Raw genomic sequence first — 13,430 nt, 5'->3', positions numbered from 1 at the left:
ATCTATGAGGGCCGAGAGGCTGCAAACTGCCTACAGCTCTCAGATAAAAGAGTGCCTCATGAGAAGCCAAAGTCAAAGTCTCTTCCAAAGGCTCAGATGAGTACAATGCAGATACCAACTGAGTTCAGGGCAGAAACAGGATTGAAATGGCTCAGAAGCCCATCATACAGAGAGAAAGAAGGTTACTCAGCAAGAACAAGATTCCCAAGGAACCAGGTCATGCATAGGTAGCCCAGGGAAATAGCATGTGACAAATCATAGGTGTGGTGGTGGGAAATCAAGCAGGATGGGGCCTTGGGTCAATAAGAAAATCTGGGTTGAGCCTGTAGATGGAAGGTAAATACATCAGGAAGGCAGAAATCTTGCCTGGCAGGATAATCACCTCCACTGGGATTTCTGCCTGGATTCCCCCTCCCTCAGCTTCATCACACCAAGCAAAATTGGTATCTCCCCTGGCACCACCATATGCTTTGTACATTAAGTGCAAGTATTCATGTTGTATGTATGTTTATGTGCTTCCCCCTGGGCAGTTCTCAGACACAATGAAAGTTCAAACAACACTTGTGGAAGTAATTCCCCCAGTACAGAATCCAGCTTAGCATCATGTATTGCATTTAGTTATCATGTCTCTCGGGCTTTTTATGCTAGGATATTTCCATAGTCTTTATCTTTCAATGTTATTTATGTTTTTAAAGAATATAATATTTTAAAAGAAATTATTGCTCACTTTGGATTTGTCTGGTGTTTTCTCATGCTTGGATTCAGGTTGTATATTCTTGACTGGAACACTTCATAAGTGATGTTTTATTGTTCTCTGGGTGTTGCATCTTGAGGTACATCAGGCCCATCTGCCCCTTAATGGTGATGGTTAGCTTGTGAACACAGTCAAGATGTTCAATTCCCTACTGAATAATCACTGTCTTTTTCATTGTAATTAATAAGCAATCTGGGGAGACATTTTAAGACAACATAAATTTAACAAAAATTCCCCCTTTGGTTTAGTGCCCATTGATGGTGCTCATCTGAACCAACTTTTAATATGATGGTTGCAGAAAGGTGACCTGCCAGTTCCAGCATTCCCGCATTTTACCATCTGCATTTGGCATTTTACTATGAGCAAAGATCTGCTATCCTCTTTCATCAACGTATTTATCCTTCATCAATATATTAGAAAATGGATCATTGATTCCAACTTTTTCAGGAGTTTGTAATTCATTACTGTCCTTAATTATTTTAGTGCTCAGAGTATCATAGATTATGATATGGGAGCCCCAACAGCAGCTTCTGTGTCTTGTGACATGTCCCTTCATTTTTTGACTACTTCCTTACTTTCTAACTGTAAGATATTTTAGGTTCTTCTTGTAATCCACATTGTCCAAGTTCTGAAATTAACCATTTTTTTTTGAGGAGCCTTGGTGGTTTTGTTTCTAATGGGTGATGGTATTACAGATCAAGGTCTGGGTGCTAAGTGTGCTCATTGTTGGGGTGTGTTTGCTTCTTGTTCCTAGTGGGTACATCTAAAAAATATATCCTCATGTATACACACACACACACACACACACACACACACACATACACACGGATTTATGGCTTCCAGAACTGTAAGAGAATAAATGTGTATTTTTTTAAGCAACTAAATTTGTGGTTAAAGCAGTCATAGGAAACTAATACAATTGTCTTCTGCTTTCTTTGCATTGAGAAAAGACTTTCGGTGCCATCAGTTTTCTTCTTGTGCTCCATTCTTCAAATGTGCTTCACCTTTCATGACCAAAAGATAAAACTAAAATACAGAAGACAGATTATGTAAAAGTATTATATGAATGTTGAATTTCCTGAAGTTGGTAACCATATTGTGTTTATATGAGAGGATATCCTTGTTCTTTTTTTAAAACAAAAATATTTATTTATTTATTTATTTTATTTTAGAGAGAAGGAAAATGAGGGGAGGGGCAGAGGGAGAGGGAGAGAATCTCAAGCAGATTACTTGCTGAGCACAGCCTGACACAAGGCTTGATCTCATGACCCTGAGACCATGACCCAAGCAGAAACCAAGAGTCAGATACCAAACCAACCAAGCCACTCAGGTGCCCCAGGATATATTCTTATTCTTCAGAAATAATACAGAAATATTTAGAGGAAAAGGACTATGTAGATAACTATATATCTATATATCTATCTATCTCAGGGGCACAAGCCAGTAATAAAGCAAATGGAGTAAAATATTAGCAATAGGTGAATTTGAGTAAAAGATATACAGGTGTTCTCTGTACTATTCTTAATCTTGCCATTTTTCTGTGACTATGAAATTATTTCCAAATAAAGTTTTAAGAAATAGCATTGTTCACTGTCATTTTTAGAATTAGAAGATGTAGCAGAAATTATTGAACCAACAATAGACCTCTTTGAAATGGAAATAGTACCATGAAGAACTTTAAAAAGAGGCATTACTTCAGGCAGATTTTTGTTGACTCGTTTTCCAACTATCTCATCTCGAAAATTTGCATACCCAACAGCAAACACATTAGGATCTTCACATTAGTCCTCCTTCTGAATTCAAACATGAATGAGTCACTATTAAGTAAACCCACCCTTTACAGAAATCCTTCAAAATAAAGGATAAAGGTAACAATATATTAAAGATTTAAAAAATTCTAGTAAAAACTTGACCTGAAGAATCATAACTCCAAACTATGGGCTGATATTTTATTGATATTTACAACACAGGATTAGCAACCAAAGAAAAATAAAATCCATGAATAATAAGGCTGAAGTAGACTCTAAAACAATTGCTAATTATTTCAGCCAGGGAACACACAAATTTTACATAATTAGAATTAGACATTTTATTTACTTAGAATCTTCTCTATTAACCTTGAACAGGAACTTTCTTCTCACAGGCTGGGTTCTCAAAGCAGAAACTTAAATGGGACTAAAGATGAGATGTGAATTAGGAGTGAGATGTGTATCACATTACCTGTGAAAGGTAGAGGAGGAAGCAGATTGGACAGAGAAGCCAGAGCACAAGCCTGATGAAGCCTTAGCCAGCCTGCTAAGGAGCTCCGAACTAACAATTGCCCTTCAGAGTTATCCTGCATTATGCAGGCCTAATTGGACACACCTTTACTCCTGCCTCGCTCAGTCACTGGTTGTGAGATACCCTTGGGAAGGACCCAACCTGAGGAGAGGTACTGTCTGCAGTGGAGGCAGAGCCTGAAAGAGCTGCCAGCTGGAGGCTGTTAGCTCATCACGCTTCCTAGAGCTGGGCAACAAATCTTTCCTTGAAGGGTGAACTTGATGGCGCATATCCATTTCTATCTACCACAGTTGACTCTTTGTCCCATTCACCTCCACTTCATATACATTCAGGGAGCAGCTCCTCTAGAATTTCTATAAACCTCTCTTCTTGAGGGAATCTTAGAAGAGGGACTAACCACACCCACTGTTGTAGCTGGTCTCGCGGCTACAAGTCACACATTGTCTCCCTCCCTCACTATCCATTCTAGCTTTCTTTTACCCTCCAGAGCCACCTCTCTGGTCTTGCTGGCTTACTAAGTGGTGTGACACAGACCCTAAGAACTCTCCATGATTCTAGGTTGTCCAAAATCTTTTGCCATTACAATTGGCAAAAGATGCCAAGAGGTACCTAAATGGATCACCCAAGATTCTACACATTTTTCCATGTCTCTTATTTCCCCCAATGATCAGTGTCAATTACCCCTGCCAAGACAGTGACTTTTTTTGCCTGCCAGTCTCTAGACACAAGGAACACAAATGCCCTGCAAGCACTCACAGCTTAGAATTCAATGAGATGCTTCCCCGGTTCCCTGGCTAAACTGCCCCATTACAAGAAATCAGGCTCTTATTCCTGCAAAACCCAAAGGTATAGGAATAAGAAGCATAAAGTTCTCCAATGAATCATGCGGAGTAATAGTAAGTGCAGTGCAGTCACTACTGCTTCTACTTCCTGATTCTAGAACCCAGTACCAAACAAAGGAACAGTTCCAAGTAAGGGTCTCAGCATTAGTCTCTGTTCTTGATTGGACATTCAAAGGCAGCAGTACCTAGATCAGTAAGTTTGAATCTAGGCTGTTGGGCTCACATGTAACCACCATCTCTGCTGCCATGACCACTTTGTTCATTTGCCTATTATTTTTTTAAATTTTATTTATTTTATTTATTCATGAGAGACACACAGAGAGAGAGACAGACAGACAGGCAGAGACACAGGCAGAGGGAGAAGCAGGCTCCATGCAGGGAGCCCGATGTGGGACTCAATCCTGGGTCTCCAGGATCAGGCCCTGGGCTGAAAGTGGCACTAAACCACTGAGCCACCCGGGCTGCCCTCATTTGCCTATTATGACAACACTAGGCTGGTCAATGATGAAGGCTGGCCGGCGTATACCGTCCAAATAATTTTGTATACTTCTCAGTCTAGTACTTCAATGATGGATGCTCTCTGGTGGGTAGCATGTGATACAAAAATCTTTATACTTCCTGGACACTCCTATATGTCCATCTATATTTCTCTAACCCGAAATCCTTGTCATCAAACTTACTATCTTTTCACTCCCAGCCAGACCGTTCTCCATGTCTATGAGTCCATATACTTTCTAATTCAGGCTATTTCTCTTTCCACAAATCGTAGGTGACTGGGATAAGGTGCACTATCTGAAGTCTTGCCCATTGGGAACAATTTCCCTTCACCCTGTCTTCTAAGCCTACCTCTGGGTGGACTTTAATGTAGTTGCTCTCTATTTTCAGCTTGAGCCCATATACAAACTAATTTTGATATACATATGTAAGCTTTTCCCTGCCCCTTCAGATGTTCTATTGAAATCCCCAACACGACCATAGGTGTGAATTGGAAACAAGGTGATAGTGCAACAGAGGTGGATACTTAGGGGCCCAGGCAATGTGCTCCCAGTTTGCTTATGCTTATTGATCCCAGTTGCACCACTTCTGTCTTATGAAGGATTGTTTTGTTATTCACATGGCCTTGTGACTGCATCATCTCACAGCTGGCTCCCTAATCAGCAGATTCTAGATCTGAAAACTGGCTTAGGTCTAGAAACTAGAAATGAGATTGTGACCTTTTGTAATCAATTAGGACAATAATCCATAATTTCTTCTTATATAGACCAAGGGGTAGTCTTACTGGCTTCCCATCTAGAAACACTGTGTGTTATTAATCATCTCAATTATAATAGCAACCCTCTAGTGTCTGGCAGTGAAGTGTCACCACCAGGTCTTTATTGTTTCAAGCTTCTGTCATCTCCACTTTTAGCAGCATGCCATATTCAGGAACAACCTCACCTACTGTCAGCTCTGGCCTATATAGGACAACTATCATTGAAATCCTTAGTGATGCAAGTGCCCCTCTCACTGGTGCACATTTATGGCCTTGGTAAACGGTGTGTCCTCCAGGCAATCTGTGGAACCCACTTATCCATTCTAGCATATCCAAATCCTGAAGCCTTTAGGCCATTTCTCCACTATCTCCTATAGCAATTCTGCATTTCAACGTTGTTTAATTGTAGGCTATGATTTTTTTTTGATACTTCTAGAATTCATCCTAATCATAAATTTGCATCATCTCTTGTCAAAATGTCAAATTCTGTATCTTGGGAGAATGTTCACTAATCAGATCTTATCTTCTGGTCCCCAATCAAGCACTCTCAAGATCCAAGCTCACACACATGTATCTGGCTCCCACTAGAATATATTGGTTAGATTTTACAGTTCCTTTGGGGTATACTGTCTCTTCTCTGCTTCAGACCCATAGCCGTCATTGGATTATACTGAGAATTAGTCCTAGTTCTAGGAGTAGTTGACAGAATGGGAGGAGGGAGCAGATCCTGATATGGACACCCGTTGCCTTGTGAGGGAGAGGTCTCTTCATTGTCTTCTAACATGGCATTGTGCTGGCTTTTAATAGGAAGGTGTGGATCCCCAGAAGTGGCCCACACCAGTTGATTTAAGGAGTCTGAGAAATCAAAATATTTGGGAGTATCCACTTACTGTTTCCAGACTCCATGTCAGAATCTCTAGTTTTCCCAATCAGGGCTCTAACCTTGGCTTAACCATCTGCCTTGGATAGAAGGTTAATATTTTCTTCTAATGCAGCCACTCTATTAAGTTCTCAGACTTCCTCCTCTCTTTCTCCATTTTTCCTCTTTCTTTATCTAGTTTTTCTTTAAAAGCAGAATAGGTTCATTGGAAACAATTTGAAAAATGTAAAAAGTAGAATAACTTATCCATAATCTCACCACATGAAGAAAATAGTTGGTATGTTTTCTTGTAGACATTCTTCTATATGAATCTGGATTTATATATATATGTATAGTCCCAGCTTGAATCTAAACTGAGTACCCTTGTGCTGTAGGCCCTGGATACCAACAAAGAGATCTGAAGTAAAGAAAACTGACAGAACTCTTTGTAAGTACATATAAGACAGCATCAGCGCCTTCTAGGCACAGCAGGTGAGACTGAATTATGCAAATAGAGGCAATAGACAGCAACATTTGTGACACAAACAATCATGAGGCCTCATTTGCACTCATAGACTAGTGAAGCAAAGAGAAATTCAGGCCGCAAATGTTATAAAATAGGTATCATACACTATATACAGTTTTGTATCCTTCATTCTTAATTTTTAATAAGTGGTATTTCATATCATCAAAATACTTTAAAAACATACAGAGGCTGTTCAACCATACCATTTGATATGAGCCGTCACACAAAGACCAGAATGACCGTGGAAATGGGTTTCAGGCATTGACACTTTCACCTGGGCTTCTGAGTGAGGGATCCAGAGTAACAGAGCAATTCTTTTTCTCTCCCTAAATCTGGGCTAGAAACATTACAGAGTTTGTTTCCTTGTATAAGCAAAAATTGATTTCTAAAGAAGCTTAGGAGGATCATACAATTATTACTCTGTATTGCTCAATGCTTTCATGGGGCTTACATCAATATTCCCGGACAGTCTTTTATGATGCATTTTAGTATTTGCGATGTTATTGGTCCAAATTTCTCTGCCCTGTATCCCTACAGAATGTGCTGGTCCTGCTAAATAAATGTTATCTTAGCACTTGAAAACAAATTTGAAATACCTAGTCTGTTAAAATGCTTATATAAATTATTCTCATTGTTTCCTTCCTCAAGCTTCTTATTACCATTTGTATGATGTGTAAATAAATTGTTTGTATTTAAAATCCTATTCAAAAGATGGACAGAAGAGCCAACTAAAAACTATAAAATGAAATAAAAAAAGTGTGACCCCTAGGGTCACATTTATGCATGTGGTTGGTACTCTGTGACATGCCACTGCTGAACTCACAAATCACAGACCTTACAACTTGTTCTTGGCACTCCAACTCCTCCTCAATTGGATTATATGTTTCAGTATTGAGCTGTATGAGTTATTTGTATATTTATATAATTATTTTGTATGTAGATATAGATATATATTTATATAATTATATATTATCCCTTGATCGGATATGCCATTTGCAAATGTCTTCTCCCATTCAGTAGATTGTCTTCCAGTTTTGTTGTCTCCTTTTCTGTGCATTAGTGTTTATTTTGATGTAGTCCTAGTAGCTTATTTTTGCTTTTGTTTCCCCTGCCTGAGGAGACATATCTTGAAAATGTCACTAGAACCAATGTGGGAGAAATAATTGACTGTTCTCTCTTCTAGGATTTCTATGGTTTTAGGTCTCACATTTAGGTGTTCAATTGACTTTGAATTAATTTTTGTGCATGGTATAAGAAAGTGATCTAGTTTCATTCTTCTGCATACAAATGTCCAGTTTTCCCAATACCATTTGTTAAAAAAACTGTCTTTTTTCCACTGTACATTCTTTCCTCTTTTGTTGAAGATTAATTGACCACATAATCATGCATTTATTTCTGGCTTTTCTATTTTCTTCCATTGATGTATGGGTCTATTTTTATGCCAGTACCATACTGTTTTGATTACTATAGCTTTGTTGTATATCTTGAAATCTGGGATTGTGATTCCTCTAGTTTTTTTTTTTTTTTTTTTTTTTTTTTTTTCTTTTTCAAGACTGGTTTGGCTGCTCAGGGTCTTTTGTGATTCCATACAAATTTTAGTATTATTTGTTCTAGTTCTATGAAAAATGCTGTTGGTATTTTGATAGGGATTGCATTAATCTGTAGTTTGCTTTTGGGTAGTATGGACATTTTAGCAATATTTGTTCTTCCAAACTATGGGCATGGGATATCATTCCATTTCTTTGTGTCATCTTCAATTTCTCTCATCAGTGTTTTATAGTTTTCATAGCATAAGTCTTTCACTTCCTTTGTTAAGTTTGCTCAACCACTTCCTTGGTCATTCCTAGGCATTTTATTATTTTTGATGCAATTGTAAATGGAATTGTTTTCTTAATTTCTCTTTCTGCTGCTTTATTATTAATATATAGAAATGCAACAGATTTATCTATCTTGATTTTGTATCCTGTGACCTTACTGAATTCATTTATCAGCTTTAGTATTTTTATGATGGAGTCCTTACGGTTTCCTATATGTAGTCATCTGCAAATAGTAAAAGTTTTACTTTTTCCTTACCTATTTGGATATCTTTTATCTTTTTCTTCTTGTCTGAGGGATATGGCTGGGACTTCCAGTACTATGTTGAATAAAAGTGGTAAGAGTGGACATCCTTTTCTTTAGTTATTTTATTTTTTAAATTTAATTTCAATTAGCCAACATATAGTATATTAGTCTCAGATTTAGTGTTCAACAATTTATCAGTTGCACATAATACCCATTGTATATTTGAGAAAGAGAGAGAGAGCAAGCAGGGGGAGAGGCAGAGGTAGAGAGGAAGAATCTTAAGCAGACTTTGTGCTGAGTGCAGAGCCTGAGGTGGGACTCCATCTCATGACCCTAAGATCATGACCTGAGCCAAAACCAAGAGTTGGATGCTTTACCAACTGAGCCACCCAGGCACTCTATGGCCTTTATTATGTTGAGGTATGTTGCCTCTAAACCTACTTGTTGAGAGTTTTTAACATGAATAGATATTGTACTTTGTTAAATGCCTTTTCTGCATCTATTGGAATTATCATGTTTTTTATCTTTTATTAATGTGATATATCACTTTAATTTGCAAATACTGAACCACCTTTGCATCCCAAGAATAAATCCTCCTGATCGTGGTAAATCATTCTTTTTTAATGCATCCTATGACTTGGTTTGCTAATATTTTATTGAAGATTTTTGCATCTATCTTCATCAGAGGTATTGGCCTGTAGTTCTGTGTGCGTGTGTGTGTGTGTGTGTGTGTGTGTGTGTGTGTGTGTGTCTTTATATCCAGTTTTGGTATCAGGGTAATGCTGGCCTCATATAATGAATTTAGAAGCTTTCTTTCCTTTTCTATTTTTTGGAATCATTTGAGAAGAATAGGTGTTAAGTCTTCTTTAAATATGTAGTAGGACCTACCTATGAAACCATCTGATCCTGGACTTTTGTTTGTTGAGAGTTTTTAAATTACTGATTCAATTTCATTGCTCATAATCAGTCTATTCAAGTTTTCTATTTCTTGCCAATTCAGTTTTGGTAGGTCATATGTTTCCAAGAATTTATCCATTTCTTCTAGGCTGTCCAATTTGTTGACGTATAATTTTTCATGATAATCCTCTTAGAATCCTTTGTATTTCTATGGTGTGAGTTGTTATTTCTCATCTTTCATTTCTTATTTTGTTTATTTGAGGGTCCTTTCTCTCTTTTGATGAATCTGATTAAAGGCTTATTAATTTTGTTGATCTTTTCAAAGAACCAGTGCCTGGTTTCATTGATCTGTAATATTGTTTCTTTAACTTCTATTTCATTTATTTCTGCTCTAATCTTTTTTATTTCCTTCCTTCTACTCGTTTGGGGGTTTTGTTTGTTTTTCTCTCTTCTACCCTTTAGTTGTTTTACTTGAGAATTTTTCTTTCTTCTTGAGGTAGGCCCATATTGCTATAAACTTCCCTCTTAGAACTGCTTTTCCTGCATTGGAGTGTTTAGTTCATTCCCTTTCAGTAATTCAGTAATTATGGGGTAAGTATGTACTTATTGCCATTTTGTTGCTTGTTTATGGTTGTTTTGTAGTTCTCTTCCTTTCTTCATCTGCTGTCTTCTCTATGGTTTGCTGGTTTTCTTTAGTGATGTACCTGGATTCCTTCTTCTTTTATTTTTACATATCCATTACTGATTTCTGATTTGTGGTTACCATTAGGTTTGTGTATATCATCTGTATATAATAGTCTATATTAAGTTGATGGTTGCTTAAGTTTAAAGCTATTCTTTATTCCTCTATTTTCCATGTTTTAGGTATTTGGTCGTACTTTAGATCCTTTTATTTTGTGAATTACTTGACTGATTTTTATAGAAATACTTAATTTTGCTGCTTTTGTGCTCCCTGCTTTTCTTAATCTTATTTACAGTCTTTCCTTTCCACTCAAAAAGACCCCTTTAACATCTTTTGTAGGGCTGAGTTAGCGGTCATGAATTCTGTTAACTTTTTTTGTTTAGGAAACTCTTTACCTCACCTTCTGTTCTGAGTGGTAGCCTTGCTGGATAGAGTATTCTTGGCTGTAGATTTTTCCCTTTAAGCACTTTGAATATATCATGTCACTCTCTTCTGGTTACAAAGTTTCTGCTGAATAATCAGCTAATGGCTTTATGAGGTTTCCCTTGTATATAACTGTTTTCTTTAGCTGCTGTAAAAATTCTCTCTTTTTCACTACTTTTGCCATTTTAATTACTATGTTTCTTGCGGTGGACTTCCTTGGGTTGATTTTGTTGGAGGCTCTCTATGACTACTATATCTGGATTTCTATTTCCTTTCCCAGGTTCAGGAAGTTTTCAGCTATTATTTTATTTCTTCAAGTAAGTTTTTTTCCCCTTTATCTATCTCTTCTGGGATCCCTATTATGTGAATGCTTTTATGCTTGATGTTGTTGCTGAGTTCCCTAAGACTATTTCATTTTTAATTACTTTTTTTCTCTCTTCCATTCAGCTTGATTGATTTCTATTGCTCTGTCCTCCAGGTCACTAATCTGTTCTTCTGCTTCCTCTAGTCTATAATTTTTCCACCTAGTGTTTTTTTTTACTTCAGTTATTGACTTCTTTATCTCTGACTTGTTCTTTTTTATGTATTCTATCTCTTTGTTAAGGGTCTTACTGAGGTCTTCCACTCTTTTCTCAAGTTCAGTGATTATCTTTATAATCACTACTTTAAATTCTCAGTCAGGCACATGGCTTATCTTCATTTTGTTTAGCTCTCTTGCTGTGGTTTTGTACCATTCTTTCATTGGGGACATATTCCTCTGTCTCCTCATTTTTTCTAACTCTTTATATCTGTTTCTCTGTGTTAGGAGAGACAGCTATGTCTCCTGCTCTTGAAAGCAATGACTTTATGAAAAAAAGTTCATGTAGTGCCCTACAGTGAATATCCCCTGTTCACCAAAATCTGATGCTTCAGGGGTATCTCCTATATGTGTTGTGCGTAGCCTACTCTTATGGTTGAGCTGCTTTTGCCTTCTGTCCAGTCATGTGCAATTACTCTCTTTGCCTGTTGTAGGTGAGGTTTTTGTCCCTGTGTTGTTAGTGGGACAGTCTGGGGGCTGCCTTGGACCTGACTTGAGTTAGACCAGGTATTTATCAGAGATGCAGTAGCACCAAACTGTAGAGCACTCTCCTTATGTTATTCCCTAAAAAGCTTTCATTGGTGGGTTGGGTGGGCCTTCAGCCAGATCAGTGGTCTGCCCTCAGCCCACTGCTGGTGCTAACGTCAGACCGGTGTATGTAATTATCTTACTCTCTTCCCAGAGCAGGAGTCACTTCATAGTGGTGCTGACCCTTGTCAGGGCTGCCTGCACACTGTTAGGCTTGTGATACCACTTTGGATGGGCTCCAGCCAAGGACATATTGGAGGGGGCAGGTTAGCAGGAGAACACCAAGGCAGGATGTGCAGTGTGAGGAAAGTTTGTGTTGGTCTGTTGTGGGAGAGGACCTGGAACCAAGGCCTAGCTGAAAGGGACATATTGACAGAACATGGAGGTAAGGCACACTGTAGCAAGCTAGCTGGAGAGTGATCATGCTGAGCTGGTTCCTGCAAGTATCTGTGTATCTAGGCTGGGAGGTGGGGGGATGGAAATGGCACCTGCCAAAAACTTTGTTCTTGGTGAAATTTCCCAAAGATCCCTGCCCCTCCAACACATGCTCTGAGATTAGTAAACAAATATCCCTCCCATATACCCCAGGCATTTTTTTAAGTACTGCTTTTATGCTTGTCTCCATGGGGCTATTTGTTGTGCTCTCTTTTCAAGGGGAGGGACTCAGTTTCTTATCACCCTCCCAAGATCTCCCAGAACTGAGCCTGATGATTTTTAAAGTTCCAGGTGGTAAGCCTAGCTGATTGTAAGAACTCTTAAAATTTTGCCCCTCTGGTTTTCAAAGCCAAATTTTATGGGGATTTGTCTTCCCTAAATGGAATCTTCATGCCTGGGGGGCCTGGTGTGAGTTCTGTTTCTTTCCCATCTCTACACCTGAGGGGTCCTTCCCTCTTGTAGACAGTCCTCCAGGTCCATTTAGCTCCTAACTTCATCTCTTCCCTTCCTACCCTCTTCACTGTAGCCTCTTTTCTACATTTAGCATGAAGAATCTGTTCTTCCGATCTTTCGGTTGTTCTCTGGGTTATTTACACTGATGTGGATGTTATCTAATTGTATCCATGGGATGAGGTCAGCTTAGAGGCCTCCTACTCCACCATCTTCCCCAGAAGTAGACTTACCACAAATTTTTTTAATGACTCACCTCCTTGGGTTGAAGGACATCTTGGTTCTTTCCAAGTTTTCCTAATTATGAATAAAGCTGTTGTGTGCAGGTTTTTTGTAGACATAAGTTTTCAACTTTCGGGGGTAGATATCAAGGAATTTAGGTACTGTATCATATGGTAAGAGTATGTTTAGTTTTGTATGACTGCTGAACTGTATTCCAAAGTGGTGGTATCATTTTACATTCTCTCCAACAGTGAACAAGAATTCCTATTGCTTCATATCCTTGACAGCATTTGATGATGTCAGTGTTATTGGATTTTGGTCATACTAATAGGTGTGCAGTGCTCCTAGTTTGTTTTGCTTTGCTTTGTTTTGTTTTAACTAACTCTGTTTCTATCTCAGAGCCCATCCCAGGGCTTTCACACATGCACAACTTCCAGCTCAAGTCTTCTCCCTCTGTAGAGACAACTCATTCTTACAGACATAACTTTTTCTTGACTCCTGTAGGCCTAGCCCAAAGATTTCTCCCTGAAGGATGGCTTCATTGAAAAGTCAACTGGTTAAATCTTCCAATCATACACTCTCAGAACTCACTAGATCTCTCCTTCATAACACATATCATGAATGGATTAAATAATTACTTGT

General features: G+C 38.3%; 1 long non-coding RNA gene across 1 annotated transcript; it reads right to left on the bottom strand.

Moving 5' to 3' along the window:
* Positions 1-2,818: 2,818 nt before the first annotated feature.
* Positions 2,819-6,465, bottom strand: LOC140636258 (uncharacterized). Its single transcript, XR_012033553.1, has 2 exons — positions 3,791-6,465; positions 2,819-2,974 (listed from the first exon to the last, which is right to left on the bottom strand). It is a non-coding gene; the product is annotated as an uncharacterized lncRNA (long non-coding RNA).
* Between the last annotated feature and the right edge of the window lie 6,965 nt (positions 6,466-13,430).

Source organism: Canis lupus, chromosome 7 (assembly GCF_048164855.1).
Source record: "Canis lupus baileyi chromosome 7, mCanLup2.hap1, whole genome shotgun sequence".
NCBI lineage: Eukaryota > Metazoa > Chordata > Mammalia > Carnivora > Canidae > Canis > Canis lupus.
Note: the sequence above shows the minus strand (reverse complement) of the source record. Positions and strands in the feature narration are given on the sequence as shown.